This window comes from Triticum urartu, chromosome 5 (genome assembly GCF_003073215.2).
Source record: "Triticum urartu cultivar G1812 chromosome 5, Tu2.1, whole genome shotgun sequence".
NCBI classification, from domain to species: domain Eukaryota; kingdom Viridiplantae; phylum Streptophyta; class Magnoliopsida; order Poales; family Poaceae; genus Triticum; species Triticum urartu.
In genome coordinates, this window is record NC_053026.1 from 22,079,286 (window position 1) to 22,096,066 (window position 16,781).

General features: G+C 50.5%; 1 pseudogene; it reads left to right on the plus strand.

Annotated features, from left to right (window-relative positions):
- The first annotated feature begins 8,630 nt into the window (after positions 1–8,630).
- LOC125506667 overlaps positions 8,631–16,781 on the plus strand; it is a 37,983-nt pseudogene continuing 29,832 nt past the window's right edge.

A 16,781-nucleotide genomic window follows, 5' to 3' on the forward strand; every position in this document is an offset into this window, starting at 1 on the left:
GCCACGGACTCCGAACCGCCTGCGCCTGTGCCTATCGAATCCGACTGGGTGCCGATCATGGAGTTCACCTCCGCAGATATCTTTCAGCACTCGCCCTTCGGCGACATACTGAACTCATTAAGGTCTCTCTCCTTGTCAGGAGAGTCCTGGCCAAACTATGTCCGGCAGGATTGGGATACGGATGACGAAGAAATTCTCCGCCCACCCACCACCCACTTAGTAGCCACTGTCGACAATTTGACTGACATGCTCGACTTCGACTCCGAAGACATCGATGGTATAGACGACGATGTAGGAGACGAACAAGAACCACTGCCCACAGGGCACTGGACATCCACCTCATCATATGACATATATATATATATATGATGGACACACCCAAAGAAGGCAATGGCGACGGGACAGGGAGGATGACCCCTCCAAGAAGCAACCCAAGCGCCGACGTCAGCAGCGCCGCTCTAAGTCTCGCCAAGGCAAAAGCGGTGATACCGGCACAGGAGATAATAGCACTCCGGAAAGAGTAGATGGAGAGGCGGAGGATGATAATTACATGCCTCCCTCCCATCGACGAGGCAAGCCTCGACGATGACGAATTTGTCGTGCCTGAGGATCCCGTCGAGCAAGAGCGCTTCAAGCGCCGGCTTATAGCCACGGCAAATAGCCTTAAGAAAAAGCAACAACAGCTCTGAGCTGATCAAGATTTTCTAGCTGCCAGATGGACTGAAGTCCTTGCAGCCGAGGAATATGAACTCGAACGCCCCTCCAAGAGTTACCCAAAGCGCGGGTTGCTACCCCGACTGGAGGAGGAAGCATTAAAACCCACATCTCCAGCGTATGACAGGGCTGATCGGCCACCTCGTGGCCGCGACAGAGAGGCATTTCAGCCAAAAGCTCAGCCCGCACCCCGAGGCCAGTCAAATAAAAATGTCAAGGCATGGGGAAACACGCTAGACCTGTGAGACATATTGGAGGACAAAGCAAAACACGCAAGATCGATCTACGGATCACGAGGGCGCGCCACTATGTGAGACGATAACCGTCACGCCGGATACAGTAAAAGTAAATCCGGACGTGCCGAACACAGTGGACAAGACTCATTTGAGCTGCTTTGCGATATAGCCCAGTACAGAGGCGCCGCACACCCCCCTATGCTTCACAGACGAAGTAATGGATCACCAAATCCCAGAGGGTTTCAAACCCGTAAATATCGAATTATACGACGGCACAACAGATCCTGCGGTATGGATCGAGGACTTCCTCCTGCACATCCACATGGCCCGCGGTGCCGATTTACACGCCATCAAATACCTCCCACTCAAACTTAAAGGACCAGCTCGGCATTGGCTCAACAGCCTGCCAGCAGAATCCATTGGCTGTTGGGAAGATCTAGAAGCCACATTCCTTGACAACTTTCAGGGCACTTATGTGCGACCACCAGATGCCGATGACTTGAGCCACATAATTCAGTAGCCAGAGGAATCGGCCATGCAATTCTGGACATGGTTCCTGACAAAGAAAAATCAAATCGTCGACTGTCCGACTGCAGAGGCCCTAGAAGCTTTTAAGCACAACATCCGCGATGAGTGGCTCGCCCGACACCTTGGCCAGGAAAAGCCGAAATCTATGGCAGCCCTCACGACACTCATGACCCGCTTTTGCGCGGGAGAGGACAGCTGGCTGGCTCGCAGCAATAACATATCAAAGAACCATGGTACTTCAGATACCAAGGATAGCAATGGCAGGTCACGTCGCAACAAACACAAGCGCCGCATCAACAACGACAATATCGAGGATATGGCAGTCAATGTCGGATTCAGAGGCTCTAAACCCAGTCAGCGAAAAAAGCCATTCAAAAGAAGCACTCCGGGCCCGTCCAGTTTGGACCGTATACTCGATCGCTCGTGTCAAATACACGGCACCCCCGACAAGCCAGCCAACCACACTAACAGGAAATGTTGGATGTTCAAGCAGGCCGACAAGTTAAATGCCGAAAACAAAGATAAGGGGTTACATAGCGATGACGAGGAGGAGCCCCGACCGCCGAACACCGGAGGACAGAAGAGATTCCCCCCACAAGTGCGGACGGTGAACATGATATACGCAACCCACATCCCCAAGAGGGAGCAGAAGCGTGCGCTAATGGACATATATGCGTTGGAGCCAGTCGCCCCAAAGTTCAACCCATGGTCTTCCTGTCCGATCACCTTCGATTGCAGGGACCACCCCACTAGTCTCCGTCATGCATGGTGGATTCGCCGCACTGGTCCTAGACCCAATCATCGATGGATTTCACCTCACTCGAGTCCTTATGGACGGCGGCAGCAGCCTGAACCTGCTTTATCAGGACACAGTGCACAAAATGGGTATAGACCCCTCAAGGATCAAACCCACAAACATGACCTTCAAAGGCGTCATACCAGGTGTAGAGGCCCATTGCACAGGCTCAGTCACACTGGAAGTGGTCTTCGGATCCCCGGATAACTTCCGAAGCGAGGAGTTAATCTTCGATATAGTCCCGTTCCGCAGTGGCTATCATGCACTGCTCGGGTGAACCGCATTTGCGAGATTCAATGCGGTACCGCATTATGCATACCTCAAGATCAAGATGCCAGGACCTCGGGGGGTCATCACAGTCAATGGAAACACAGAGCGCTCTCTCCGCACGGAGGAGCACACTACAGCCCTCGCAGCAGAAGCACAAAGCAGCCTCTTCAGGCAATCCACCAGTTCGGTGATTAAACACCCGGACACCGTCAAGCGCGCCCGGAGTAATCTACAACAAGACCGTCTGGCATGCTCCGAGCTCGCATAGCAATGCGGCCCCACCCCAGTCCCAGCCAAACGGCGAAATCCGTGCCACGGGTACATAATTACGCATTGAAAATACCATGGGCATCTGTTGGGGGAGGGGCACGACTACAGCACGCCCCAAAAAGCGGCTCAACCGCACTAGGGGCTTCCCGTTTGTTATTTTTTCTCTCTTTCAGGACTTTACTCTTTGGAAACCCTGTCCGGCAGTACGATTGCTGGACACACGATACGACAACCAAGGAGGCAGAAAGCTACGTCACACCATGGAAGTCCCAGGTGGTCTCTGATAACGAGTGAAATACCTGCTTTAAATACCATTCCTCAGCTTGCCCTTTGAGGGGACATGTCAAATAGTCCTCCTTTTTTGCTTATCACACTACTTGTATCATTCTGCTTTGACGCACCTTTTTGAATAAACAATGCATAGCACTAGACTATTACCGCATTCTCTATTCTCTTTATATATATATATGTTCATTTATGACATTCAGCACCCGTACACTCTGGTACGGCCAATACGCCAGGGGCTTAAGCGTACCCCGTAATACGGCGTGAGAAGCCCGAACACTTTCGACAGTGCGGCACCCCGAACTTATAGCATTATATGCATCAGCTCCGAATCATGTCTTGGGTCAATAGTTGGGTTTGCCCGGCTCCCATGTTTTGGTACCTTACATTCCGCTATATCGGCTAAGGTAGCACTGGAAGAACTACTGCGATTGTGCCCCGGTTCATCTGGGCAAGCACCTCAGTAGAGAAAGCTAAAACTGACTGTCATGATAAGGCGAGAGCTAGTCGCTGTTCGAGAGGTCTCGAGTCCCTAAAGACTTATGCCGCTTAGGGCGAGGAGTCGGCTTTGTCCGGCTTAGATGTGTATAGCGCCCCGAATTCGGTCTTCCAAATACTAGGAGCTTCGCCAAAATTTAAAATTGTAGACTTCTATGGCTAAGTGAGAGTGATAAAGCATTATAGTCCGATTGCCTTGTTCGTTGCGTTGAGCACCTCCCTCGAAGGACCCAACAATGGGAAAAAGAGTGCTCAGATTTATCCCGAACACCCCAGCACTCGTGGCATGGGGGCAGAAGCCGGCGACTGGCCATCTCTCAGATTTGATAAACAGCCGTACATAAGGTAATATTTTAAATTCAAACAAGCGTTGCATAGCGCACATGAACAAGTTTTCATAATACATGATCACACGAGCAAGTTCATTCAAAACATACATCCTTCGCACACTCGTCCGCCACAAGACGGGCACCCTTCAGGACACCCTCATAATACATTTCAGGGTGGCGATGCTCCTTGCCCTGCGGCGGCCCCTCCTTCACCAGCTTCTCGGTGTCCATCTTGGCCTAGTGCACCTTCGCACGGGCAAAAGCCCGGCGTACACCTTCGATGCAGACGGATCGCTTTATGACTTCCAGCCGTGGGTAGGTATCCACAAGCCGCCTCACCAGGCCGAAGTAGTTGTTGGGAAGGGAGTCGCCATGCCACATCTGGACTATAAGGCCCCTCATGGCCTGTTCGGCCACCTTGTGCAGCTCGACCAGTTGCTTCAGCTGGTCGCTCACAGGCATCGGGTGTTCGGTCCCAGTATACTGAGACCAGAACAACTTCTTTGTCGAGCTTCCCTCCTTGGCCTGGTAGTACTTTGCGGCATCTGACATGCTATGGGGCAAATCTGCGAATGCTCTTGGAGAACTCTGGACTCGGGTAAGTAACAAGTAATTTACTTTCACATGCTTGCTTTGCATAATGAATGCCTTACCCGCCGCTATCTTCCTCATCGCCTCAATTTCCTGGAGGGCCTTTTGGGCTTCAGCCTTGTCATGCTTTGTGCTCTTGAGGGCCTCGGCAAGCTCGGACTCCCGCGTCTTCGAGTCAAGCTCCAAAGTCTCGTGCTTCTTCATGAGAGCCTGGAGCTCTTGCTGCACCTCGCCCACCCGTGCCTCTTGTTTTTCCCGCTCGGTGCGCTCCTTGGCCGCTTTGTTTTCGGCCTCGGACAGCGCTTGCTTCAGGGTCGCCACTTCGGTCGTGGCCCCTGGCACATCCATGATGATCCTATCATTACTTACCTTTGTTCTCCTCGAGCTGCCTCTTGGCAAGGCCGAGCTCTTTCTTGGACCGCTCGAGGTTCTGCTTCAGTGCGGCGACCTTCGCAGTTAGTGCGGCAGAGGTCAGCAGCGAAGCCTGCATACGCATATAGACATACTTGTATTAGACTCCTGCAGATATTATTTGATCATCTATTCGGCTTTTCTTTGTGAATACCAAACAGAGCATCAAGGGCTACTATCTATGCGGTAATATTTTCATATATTTTAAACACTTACCTCAAAGCCTGTTAGAAGGCTGGCACAGGCTTCAGTCAGTCCGCTGTTGGCAGACTGAACCTTCTTGATCACTGCACTCATAATAGTGCGGTGCTCTTCGTCAATGGAAGCACCGCGAAGCGCTCCCAGCAGGTTGTCCGGTGCCACTGGATGGACAGAGGTCACCGGCACGGGCGGCTTGACCCTCTTGGAAGGGGGCCACCTGCCGGAGTCCGGAACCACTGGAGGTTCCGGCACGGTGTTCGGCTGAGGGCCGAACTTGGAGCCCTTGGGAGCCTTGCTCCCTTTGCACCTGGAGTCCGAAAGGTCGCCTTGAGGCACCTCCAGGACTATCTCCCCCCGGCTCAGTGCCCCTTGAGACAATACCTCGACATTGTCCGTAGGGCGAGGAGAGGAGGCAGTCGGAAGTGACTCGCTATTCATATCTGATGAGTCCAAGGAACCGTCCGACAAGGATACGTCGATGCGGGCTCGGGGCGGACTGCATGATCATATTCGACGTTAGGAGAAGCAGTGCAACAAAAGTATGCTATGAGTTACTCTGGTATCCGAGTACTTACGACTTCGCCAGGGGCTTGGCCCTGAGTAACCACTCGTCTTCGCCGTCGGCGGCGGTGGTGGAACAGTCCGGAAGGAGACTCCTTCCCTTCTTGGCCCCTCCGGCCTCCCCGGTTGGGGCGGCCTTCCTTTTCTTGTCTCCCCCGGCTGGAGGGGTAGAATCTTCATCTTCCTCCTCCTCATTTTCACGGGAGGAGTGCGTCTCGGAGTTATCGGATGATGAGTCCGATACCACCTGGCGCCGGGAACTCCTTCGGGTTCCCGTGGCCTTCTTCTTGATCTTCTTCTCTGGCACCTCAAAAGGAGCCGGGGTCCACATCTCCGTCAGGAGAGCGTCTGCAGGGTCTTCGGGCAGAGGGGCTGGGCAGTCAATCTGCTCCGATGTCGCCACCCAGTCATGTCAAAGGCATGGGAGCTCAGATCCTGCACATGGTTAAACCATGGAAACTAAATACCCTACGAGATTTACAGAACTTACCGGATTCGCAAGGCGCGTCGCGCTTAGCCCGCGGTCCTCGGTAAGGGGAGGGGGGACCTCGGCGCCCTTGAACAGCACCTTCCAGACGTCCTTATGTGTCATGTCAAAGAGCTCGCATAGAGTATGGTGCTGGGCCGGGTCGAACTCCCATAAGTTGAAAGCCCGTTGTTGACACGGGAGGTTCCGGCGGAAGAGCATGACCTGGACTATGTTGACAAGCTTGAGTTTCCTGCCTATCATGTTCCAGATACACTTCTGGAGTCCGTCCAGCTCCACCGATGAGCCCCAGGACGGGCCCTTCTCCTTCCAGGAAGTGAGCCATGTGGGGATTCCGGATCGAAACTCGGGGGCCGCCACCCAGTTGGTGTCGCGCGGCTCGGTGATGTAGAACCACCCCGATTGCCACCCCTTTATGGTCTCCACGTAGGAGCCCTCGAGCCATGTAATGGTGGGCATTTTGCCCACCATGGCTCCGCCGCATTCTGCTTGTTGGCCGCCCACTACCTTCGGTTTGACATTGAAGGTCTTCAGCCACAGGGCGAAGTGAGGCCGGATGCGGAGGAAAGCCTCGCACACGACGATGAACGCCGATATGTTGAGGATGAAATTCGGGGCCAGATCATGGAAGTCCAGCCCATAATAGAACATAAGGCCGCGGACGAATGGATGGAGGGGAAACCCCAGTCCGCGAACGAAGTTGGTGAGGAAAACCACCCATTCGTGAGGTTCCGGGGTAGGGACGATCTGCCCCACAGCTGGCAGCCGGTGTGCGATATCCGCGGCTAAGTATCCGGCCCCGCGCAACTTTTTGATGTCTCCCTCCGTAACGCAGGAGACCATCCATTTGCCTCCCGCTCTGGACATGTTTGGAGAGGGTTGAGGAGAAGGATGTGGACTTGGGCGCTGGAGCTCGAGTGTGCGAAAATGGATGAGCAAGGATGAAGAAGGCGTGGGCAGAAAAAGGTGAACCCTTATCCCTTTATAAGGGCGGACTAAACTATGTGCCCCCACCAGCCTGGTAAAACTCGCTTATCCCCCAAGCGCCATAATTGATGGCACGGTTGGGTTACCCACGTCCGTATTGATGAGAATCCCGTAATAAGAGGACACGATCTCTGCTTCGACGAGACGTGCCAAGGAAACCGCCTCACGAAACACACTGAGGTTGGTTGTGAAAAACGATTCGAATGGTGACCTGGCTGTGGTGTGATGTCACACTGCGGAATGCGTCGGCATATTAGATTTGTGAAAGTATTATTCTCTCTACGGTTGTATGTGGAACTTGTTTTGCAGAGCCGGACACGATCCTCGTGTTCAAAATCTTCTATGAAGTATTCGGAGGAGGAACCCGCCTTGCAATGCCAAAGATAATCTGCGCGTCGCACTCATCGTCATTGAAGCCTGGTTCAGGGGCTACTGAGGGAGTCCTGAATTAGGGGGTATCCGGACAGCCGGATTATATCCTTTAGCCGGACTGTTGGAATATGAAGATACAAGATTGAAGACTTCGTCCCGTGTCCGGATGGGACTCTCCTTGGCGTGGAAGGCAAGCTTGGCAATACGGATATATAGATCTTCTTCCTTGTAACCGACTCTGTATAACCCTAGCCCCCTCCGGTGTCTACCAAAGGGTTTAGTCCGTAGGGACAACAACAATCATACCATAGGCTAGCTTCTAGGGTTTAGCCTCTCTGATCTCGTGGTAGATCAACTCTTGTACTACTCATACTATCAAGAACAATCAAGCAGGACGTAGGGTATTACCTCCATCAAGAGGGCCTGAACCTGGGTAAACATCGTGTCCCCTGCCTCCTGTTACCATCCGCCTAGACGCATAGTTCGGGACCCCCTACCCGAGATCCGCCGGTTTGGACACCGACAGACGCTCTCTCAGACTCTGACCTGTCACCTGCCTCAGCAGAAACACCAGTAGCAGGAGCCTCCACGTTGGCCAAAGCCGTCACTTCCTCCATCGCCTGGCTAGGCAGTTCGGTCGACTGAACGTGATCGGCCGCCACATCAGTAGTCTGTTGGTCAACAACGACCGGTGGCGGAGGCTGTCTGCGGTACCGACCACGACCACCACGATGACCACGGTAGCCACCTCTCTGCCGGTAGTCCGAGCCAGAAGCTCCCTCGACAAAACCACCCGGAGGTCCGAGAAATGGTCTCTCAGCAGAACCATCACTCTGTCAGGCATAACCACGTCCACCTCCCGTAGACGATGATCCACGGTTCTGGCCATCCCGATAAGCATCATATTCATCGTCCCCCCACTGTCCACAGGGCGGTTCATTGGACTCTCCAGCAACTGCGTTCTGCCTCGTCTGCGTTGGGCCCGATCATTTTTGCATCGGCCTCGCGACGTAGTGCGGCGGTGGCGCGACACGAGGCTACGGCGGAGCAGCACCACGCCCCCAGCCGCAGGTATCGATGGCCTCGGTGGAGCAATGCCGCTCCCCACAGTAGCATTAGCCGGCGCGGGAGGCCGAGGTCCACCATGCCCGACCGCCGGCGACACCCCCGCTGTCAGCATAGGTCGCGGCCGAGCGGAGCTCCCCGTCCAGCAATCCCCGGGCCCTGAAACGGCGGCCGAGAACCAAGGCCTGACCCGCCCCGACCCGAGGCGGCAGCAGCAACCGGAGTCGGCGGTCTCAAGCCGTTCGCTCCACCACCCTGACCCACGGCAGTGGGGTTTGCACCGGCCCCCACGTCCAGCCCCAGCAGCTGGCAGCATTGGAGTGGCGCGGCCGGTTCCCGGCAGCGTAGCCGCCCCACCACGGCCAGCCCCACCCGCGATAGCGTTTTTGCCTGGCGGCACGGCTGACCCGCGGCCAGCCATAGCCGGGAAGGCGGGGATGCGCCGAGCTCTACCAGGCCCACACGCTCGGAACCCTGGCTTGCCGCGCCTCGGAACCCTAGACCGAGCAGACGACGACGAACACAGAGGAAAAGTGATTGAACGAGTGCATGGGGCGGCGCAGCGTGGAGGAATAGCGGTCGGGTTAGCCTGGGCCACATACCCAGCTAACCCCGGCCCGTCTATGCTCTGGCCCAACTCACCCAGAGCCGGCCCAACTGCACACGCTCCCAGCTCGCGGCCCAAAAGGCAATTCAAACGCAGCGCCCGCTTAGCGGAGATCCCGATCGCCTGAGCCGCCGGCGATGACGCCACAGCCGCCGCCGCCGCCCCAGACGCGATATGCCGGCGCGCATTCTTCCTTCTCTTAACTGTGATCCACGATTCCGGCCTAATCAAATCGAAAAGAGTAAGATTTGGAAGACTTACCTTCGGGAGGGGACCCTTCCATGGTCTGATTGCCGTCGCCGCCATTCTCCGGTGAACTACGCGACGAATCATTTCTTTCTTCTCTCCCGCGTGCAATCCAATTCTTGCCGGATCATCAGGTGGCAGAACACTATCGATCGTTGTTGCCACTTCATCTTCGTCGTACCCTGAATTAAAAAACTCACATATGAGATCTGACGGAGTCGGAGACGGTGGAGAACTCGCCGGGATCCCATCCCCGTCGTCTTCCGCATCCTCCTCATCCGGATCCGCAAGAGCCCAGAACCGGCCTCGGACTCGCCGGCCATCACCGGCGGCTAGGGACGGCGCAGCCGCGGCCGTGGCCCCGGTCGCCCGCCCAGTCGCCCGTTCGCCCATCGCCCCTCCCTTGTCCTATTTCGATCACGACCGCATCCGGCAGGCTTACTCTGACCTAAACCATTTTCATTATAAATAAGATTGAGATACAACACAACTGGTACAAAAGATTGTACCCAACACAACACACGCAAGAAACTACAGAGAACAACAGAGACAACACAAGAACTAGGAGTGAGTCGCGATCCACAAGATCCGTCAGTCCGGCTCTGCTCCGCCTTCCACCAATCACGCCGCTGTCCCGGCTTGCTCGTCATCCCCTTCACGAATGCGGCAATGCGGCAGTTCCTACCCACGGCCACGGTGTATGTGGCGGCGATGCTGGCCGCCTTCCCCTACTGAGCACCGATCGCGTCTCTCTCCCTCGCCAACCCGACGCCCAATTACCTCCAGCTCCCGGTTCCAAAAATTAGATGATGCGGTGGGCTTCGTCTCGCCTAGCGGAAAGGTGCGATGGCACCCGGGGGTCCCGACACCCCCTTATCTGGTCCATTCAGCGATGGTAAGATTCATGTTGTGCTTTGTCCAGAAGCAGACCACTGGCTGTGTCAGTTGATTAAGCAGGCTATTTACCCGGATGCATGCGAGCCGGCAGAGTCGGCCTGCCAGGAGGTCACGCGGTGCATGCGCTAGTTCACAATCACATCAGCGTCAGTTTTCAAGCAGCTTTTCTTTTTTGAGCCCGTGTGTGTGAGAGAGAGAGAGGCTGTCAGAGAGAAGAGAAAAAAAAGCTGTTTTCCATGACAAAGGGATAGCGACGGAAGTCCTAGGAGGAGAGAGAAGCTGTGATGAAGGGAGAGAGAAGAAAGATGAGGATATCCTATCTTTTGTTAATTAGCCCGTGAGAGAAAGAAACTCAGAAAAAAGAGGCTCTATAAGGGAGAGAGAGAGAAGTAAGAGATTTTCTTTTGAGACATTAGAAGTCAGATCGCGGACAGAGGCGAGGTCGAGGCCGTGGAGCAGATTTGTTCGGGAGATTACAAGGATTGACGATGTCAGCAGGACCATATACTGGAGCTAGTTTTGCGCCCTCCATTTCCAAAACCAATTTTGGAGCATCATATCTTCCTTCATCTGCTGGAGAATTTTGCGCTCTAAGGTACTACTGGATGTTATTTTGTGCTACTTTTCAATCTCTTTTTGCTGTCATATAGTTTGTTGTTCGAAGTTGAAACCTCTAGTACAGAGCAAGGTTTTCACTTTCAGTTCCAGAAAAAAAATCCGGCACCAGCCAAAATCACCGAAATTCAGTGATTTCGGTTTACGTTATATATTTGATTTTTTTTGAAAAATATTTGAATTTCATGTGTACCACTGAAATTGCTGGAATATTTTTGCCCAAAGGTAAATATTTCAGTGACCGCTGAAATTAATGAAATTTAGTGAATTTCATAGAAACCTCGCTCAAAGTGAAAACCATGACTGCAGAGTTCCAAAGACATTGTAAGAAAATTTGGTGGAGTACTAACCAACAGAGTTTCAATCTCTTTTGGACAAAAAGAGAATGTTTAGGACAGCTCCACTACTCTAGAGCGCACTAACACCCATCACAGTCAGGCCACAAAATTCTATGAACCAGAATTGAGTGAATGACTGGGACTTTGACCGTCGTCTCCGTGGGGCTAGTGGTATATGGCCAAACATCTCTTGTAATGTGGTTCTGGTGGATTGCTTAATACTAGACGCTGAGCCTGTGGCATACTCCCATCTCTTGTTCTTCCACCATGCACCGCACAACAAATCTCTTATTCACCACCTTCATCATCGTAAGCATCGCTTCATCTTCACAAGTGGTGCATGCACTAGCACCAGAACCGCAGCATGTCCATGCCAGCGGCTGCATCCCAGCTGAGAGGGCCGCCTTGCTCTCCTTCCACAAGGGCATCACACGCGACAATGATGGTGTCCTCGCCTCGTGGCACGGGCGCACTACCGGACTCGCGGTCTATGCCTACGGCGACGGGCCGTCGGCATAGGGCCCTAGGCCGTCGGCATAGATCTATGCCTATGGTTGCCGTCGGCGTAGATGTCGTCAGCGTAGTCTTGTTAGACCGTCGGCATAGTATAGCCGTCGGCATAGGGGCCTATGCCGACGGCCTGACGTCAGCCGCACTACAAGAGATAGGTCAACTTGTGACCTTCTATTAGTGACCCTGGAAGAATTGGTCATAGATCTATGACCATTTCAGACCAATTGGTCAAAAGTTGTTCGGGGGGCTCCAAAACCTAAACTATAACGACCATTTTGGTCAGAAAGGTCGTAATTTCCTTACGCGAAATGGTCATAAAGCAGATAGCACTGGTCCGCTGCCTTATTTCTAGCTGATCATGACCAATATAGATGGTCATAACCTTGTAAATTGTGGTGGGTTGCTATGACTAGGCGCCACCTCATCAGTTTTGCCTATGTGTCATGTCCATGTGGCAGTTTTTGCCCTAGGTTGTGAAGCAACCTATATTTCTGTCATTCCCAAAATTCCCAAAAAATCTCATAAATTCTTTGGGTCATATCTTCATCAAATATGTAAAAATCCTTCCTTGCCTAGTTCAAAACTAATTCAACAATATTCATTTTCCTATTCTGTTCACGATAGCAATTTATGAAGGAAGTGCTATTTATATATTCTTGATTGCCCTTGAAATTTTTGGGCACTCTTTCCTATCCAAATCATTACTGCATGACAAAATTCAACTCCACTTGCCTAGCAAATCTTCCTCGAATTTCCAAAGTTTTTGTCCACCTAGAAGCATTGTGAAGGAAGTACCTTTTTTATATATCCAAATGACATGAAATTTATACAGTTTCTTCATATGCCCAAATTATCACCCTCCTCCAAATTGCAGCTCAGGCAAAGTATCTATGTGAGCCCAGGTTCAATTTATATTTTATGGCCAAATTGGCATGTTGCAAAGCAAGTGTTATCTAGACCCCTCCTATTAACCTCAAACTCTTTGGGCACTCTTCCATACCCAAATCATTGCCACATGATAATATTCAGCTCCATTTTCCTAGTCAATCTTTCTCAGGAAATTTTCAAAGTTTCTACCTCGAGAGAAGCTTTGTGAAGTAAGTACTAGCTAGGCTTACCCAAATGATCTTAAAATCTACCAAGGCATAACCATACCTATGTAACTTACCTACACCAAATTTGAGCTCATTTCATTCATCCAATTTCTCTCACTAGTTTTCCCAAGTTTTTGTCCGTAGAAGAGCATTGTAAAGGAAGTACCACTTTGGCATGTCCAAATAGTATCAATTTTCTACGGTGCTTTCCAATGTCCAAATAACCATCCTCCACCAAATTTCAGCTCAATCGATTCATTATTTTGAGCCCAGCTTCAACATTCACATTTCTGTCCAGTGTGGTACTTTGCAAAGCAAGTACCACCTAGGATCCTCCTTTTGATCTGAAAATTTGCGAAGACATTCTTCTTAGTAGATGATCATCCCCAGCAAAAACTCACGGCCATTGGCCATGTGCATTTCCCGTACCGCTAATCAAACACTTGGCTGCTAATTCATGTTTGAGCATCGATCGGTCTCCTCGTGAGAATATTATGTTGTAATTTTCTTCCTAGAACCTACCTGGGGAGTGCCAACCCACTAGACATGCCTAGGCTGCCCAGAACACATGGCAACGCCACGGTCACGCGGTGACCACGCGTCGGGCATGCGAGTTTACGCGCTCTAGAGATGGGGGCCTTCGCCACCGCCCAAACCTCGACGTATCGCCATCAAACCATGTATTTATGATTAAATAGGTACTTATGTAACTATAAATGATTTTTGGAAAAAATAAATAGTAAACTATGAGGCAGCTGCAGTTCAAATTTGACCCGCTTCCTACTTAATCGGCGGGAATTTTTCTTTTTCACCAGAGGTGGATCAAAACTTTTGACGCCCAACAATTTTGTCAATTCTGCATTAAATATGGCCTAGTATTTTATAAAAATGATTTGGTCCAGTTTTGCAACAATTATTTGGGAGGTCCTTCACAAAAAAACCTCCTTTTGGGCACTCGAAAAATGGAAAATGGTTTTTTCGTCCAAAGAAAATGAAAACTTCCTTAGGCAACATTGTTTGCCATTCCAATATACACCCTTGTGCACAATATGGGATCATTTGAACAAATTATGCCATGAATGTGGCCATAAGATTGATCATTTGGCTTGAAAGCCATTGATATCCACACGTGATAGCTCGATTTTGAGAACACTTTTTTAAAATAATTACCGTATTACAAGTTTGTTATTTTTCTTGGGAACTTGGCCACATATAATGACACAATGTGAAGGTTTCCCATTTTTTGATTTTTTTTGAATTTTTTATGCCCGTTTCAAAATGCGGTCAAAACGGTGGGAATGACCGTTCCTAGCTAGTGGTTGAATCTTGAATTTTTTTTGGTGTTTCTCTAATTAAATAGGTACTTATGTACCTAGAAATGATTTTTGGAAAAAAATAAATAGCAAACTATGAGACAGCTGCAGTTCAAATTTGACCTGCTTCCAGCTGAATCGGCGGTAATTTGTCTTTTTCACGAGAGGTGGATCAAAACTTTTTACACCCAACCATTTTGTAAATTGTGCATTAAATATGGCCTAGTATTTTAGAAAAATGATTTAGTCCAATTTTGCAACAATTATTTGGGAGGTCCTTCACAAAAAACCTCCTTTTGGGCACTCGAAAAATGGAAAATGGTTTTTTCGTCCAAAGAAAATGAAAACTTCCTTAAGCAACGTTGTTTGCCATTCCAATGGGCATCCTTGTGCACAATATGATATCATTTGAACAAACTATGCCATGAATGTGGCCATAAGATTGATCATTTGGCTTGAAAGCCATTGATCTCCACACGTGATAGCTTGTTTCTGAGAACACTTTTTTAAAATAATTGTCGTATTACAAGTTTGTTATTTTTCCTGGGAACTTGGCCACATATAATGACACAATGCGAAGGTTTCCCAATTTTTTGATTTTTGTTGAATTTTTTATACCCATTTCAAAATGCGGTCAAAACGGCGGGAATGACCGTTCCTAGCTAGTGGTTGAATCTTGGAATTGTTTTGGTGTTTCTCTGATTAAATATAAATTTATGTACCTAAAAATGATTTTGGGAAAAAATAAAGAGAAAACTATGAGGCAGCTGTTGTTCAAATTTGACCCGCTTCCTGCTGAATCGGCGGAAATTTGTCTTTTTCATGAGAGGTGGATAAAAACTTGTGACACCCAACCATTTGATCAATTGTGCATTAAATATGGCCTAATAATTTATAAAAATAATTTGGTACAATTTTACAACAGATATATGGTAGGTCCTTCACAAAAAACTCGTTTTGGGCACTCGAAAAATGGAAAATGATATTTCCGTGCAAAGAAAATGAATACTTTGTTAAGAAACATTGTTTTCCATTCCAAGATGCTCCCATGTGCAAAATATGAGATCATTTGAACAAACTATGCCATGAATGTTGTCATAACATTAGCCATTTCAGGCTCTTCTCCACATTGAACGTCTTCCCCCTTTGGGAGGGGGGGGGTCGTGAGCATCAAATCCTTTCGTCGTCGTCAGCGGTGGCGAGTATAATAAATGATTATGATTTTCTAATCCATCAATAAACAGTTAGAAGCTTCTTATTCTTCTGAGATTTTCTAGCTTAATTGTAAACGGTTGTGATCTTGACATTTTAGTTAATTGTAAATAAGTTGTGGACTAATATTTTCCAAAAATGATGTGGTCCATTTTATAAGACATATTTGTTGTTTTTTTCTCTTAAAAAGTAGAATATTTGGGTCCAAATTTTGAAGATTCCAGCGCAGACAACCGGCCAATGAGAATCAAGGAACCACTATCATGCGGATCACCCAGTCAAAAGCGATCTGAGCCATCCATCAAACACCCATCAACGATGGAGCTTCTCCTGAGAAACCCAAACCCTAACCCACCCACCCATCCTCTCCCATTCCCCAGATCCAATCAAGGCACCCCGCCGCCCTCACCTTCCTCTCCCTCCCGTGATTCCCACCGCCGCCACCCCCACCCACCATCGCCGACCTCGTCTCCGCCATGCATCCTCTCCCCTCGCCTTCCTCCGCGGCTCCAAGGCTCGGTGCTCAGCGAGGGGGAAGCGGTGAGGCCGAGGTGGAGGACGGGGATGGGGTGCATGTTTGACTGCTTCTGTGCGGCCGGCGACTCGCCGCGCACCGGGTGCGCCCGCGCCTAGCTCCCCTCGGATCTAGGCTCGGCGGAGCGGAGATGAAGATCACGACCCTCGTCGTGCTGAAGCCGTCGGCCGGAGGCGCTGAGGCCTCCTCCTCCAGCGGCGGGCAGGGCTCCGAGGCGCTCGTGCTGGCCAACGCCACGGACGTCAGGCACTTCGGCTTCTTTCGGCACGGCGCCGCACGTGAGTTCATCGTCTTCGTCGCCCGCATCGTCGCCCAGTGCACCCAGCCTGGCCAGCGCCAGTCCGTCCAGCACGAAGGTAACCACCCATCTCAGATCTGCTTGCCGCTACCTGGTATAGTTTACTTTGTGATACTAGAGCGAGGGCGACATGGGTGATTATGGCGATCTCTGCAAAGTAGCTTGTAGCCCTATTTGGTAGTTCATGTGATGCGCTGTAGGATTCGCAGTTGCAAAATGATCTTGTTGCTGAAGTAGCGCTGTAGACTTGTGCTTCTGTCCATAATGATTCCCTCTGTTCAAGGGTGTCCCGGCTGCAGAAGTGGTAAGTGGGGTGCCTCCCTCTGTTGACAGTTCACATAGTACTATCAGATGGTTTATTTGTTCGATTAACTTCAGTATTTCAGGTTTTAAGTGTCCTATGTGTCTGTCTCCAAATGATTTTGTTGCATATACCATGTTCACATAGTTCTATTATCTGAACTTTTTGGAAGAATCATAGAATAATTTTGAAATCCCTATTATAACAAATA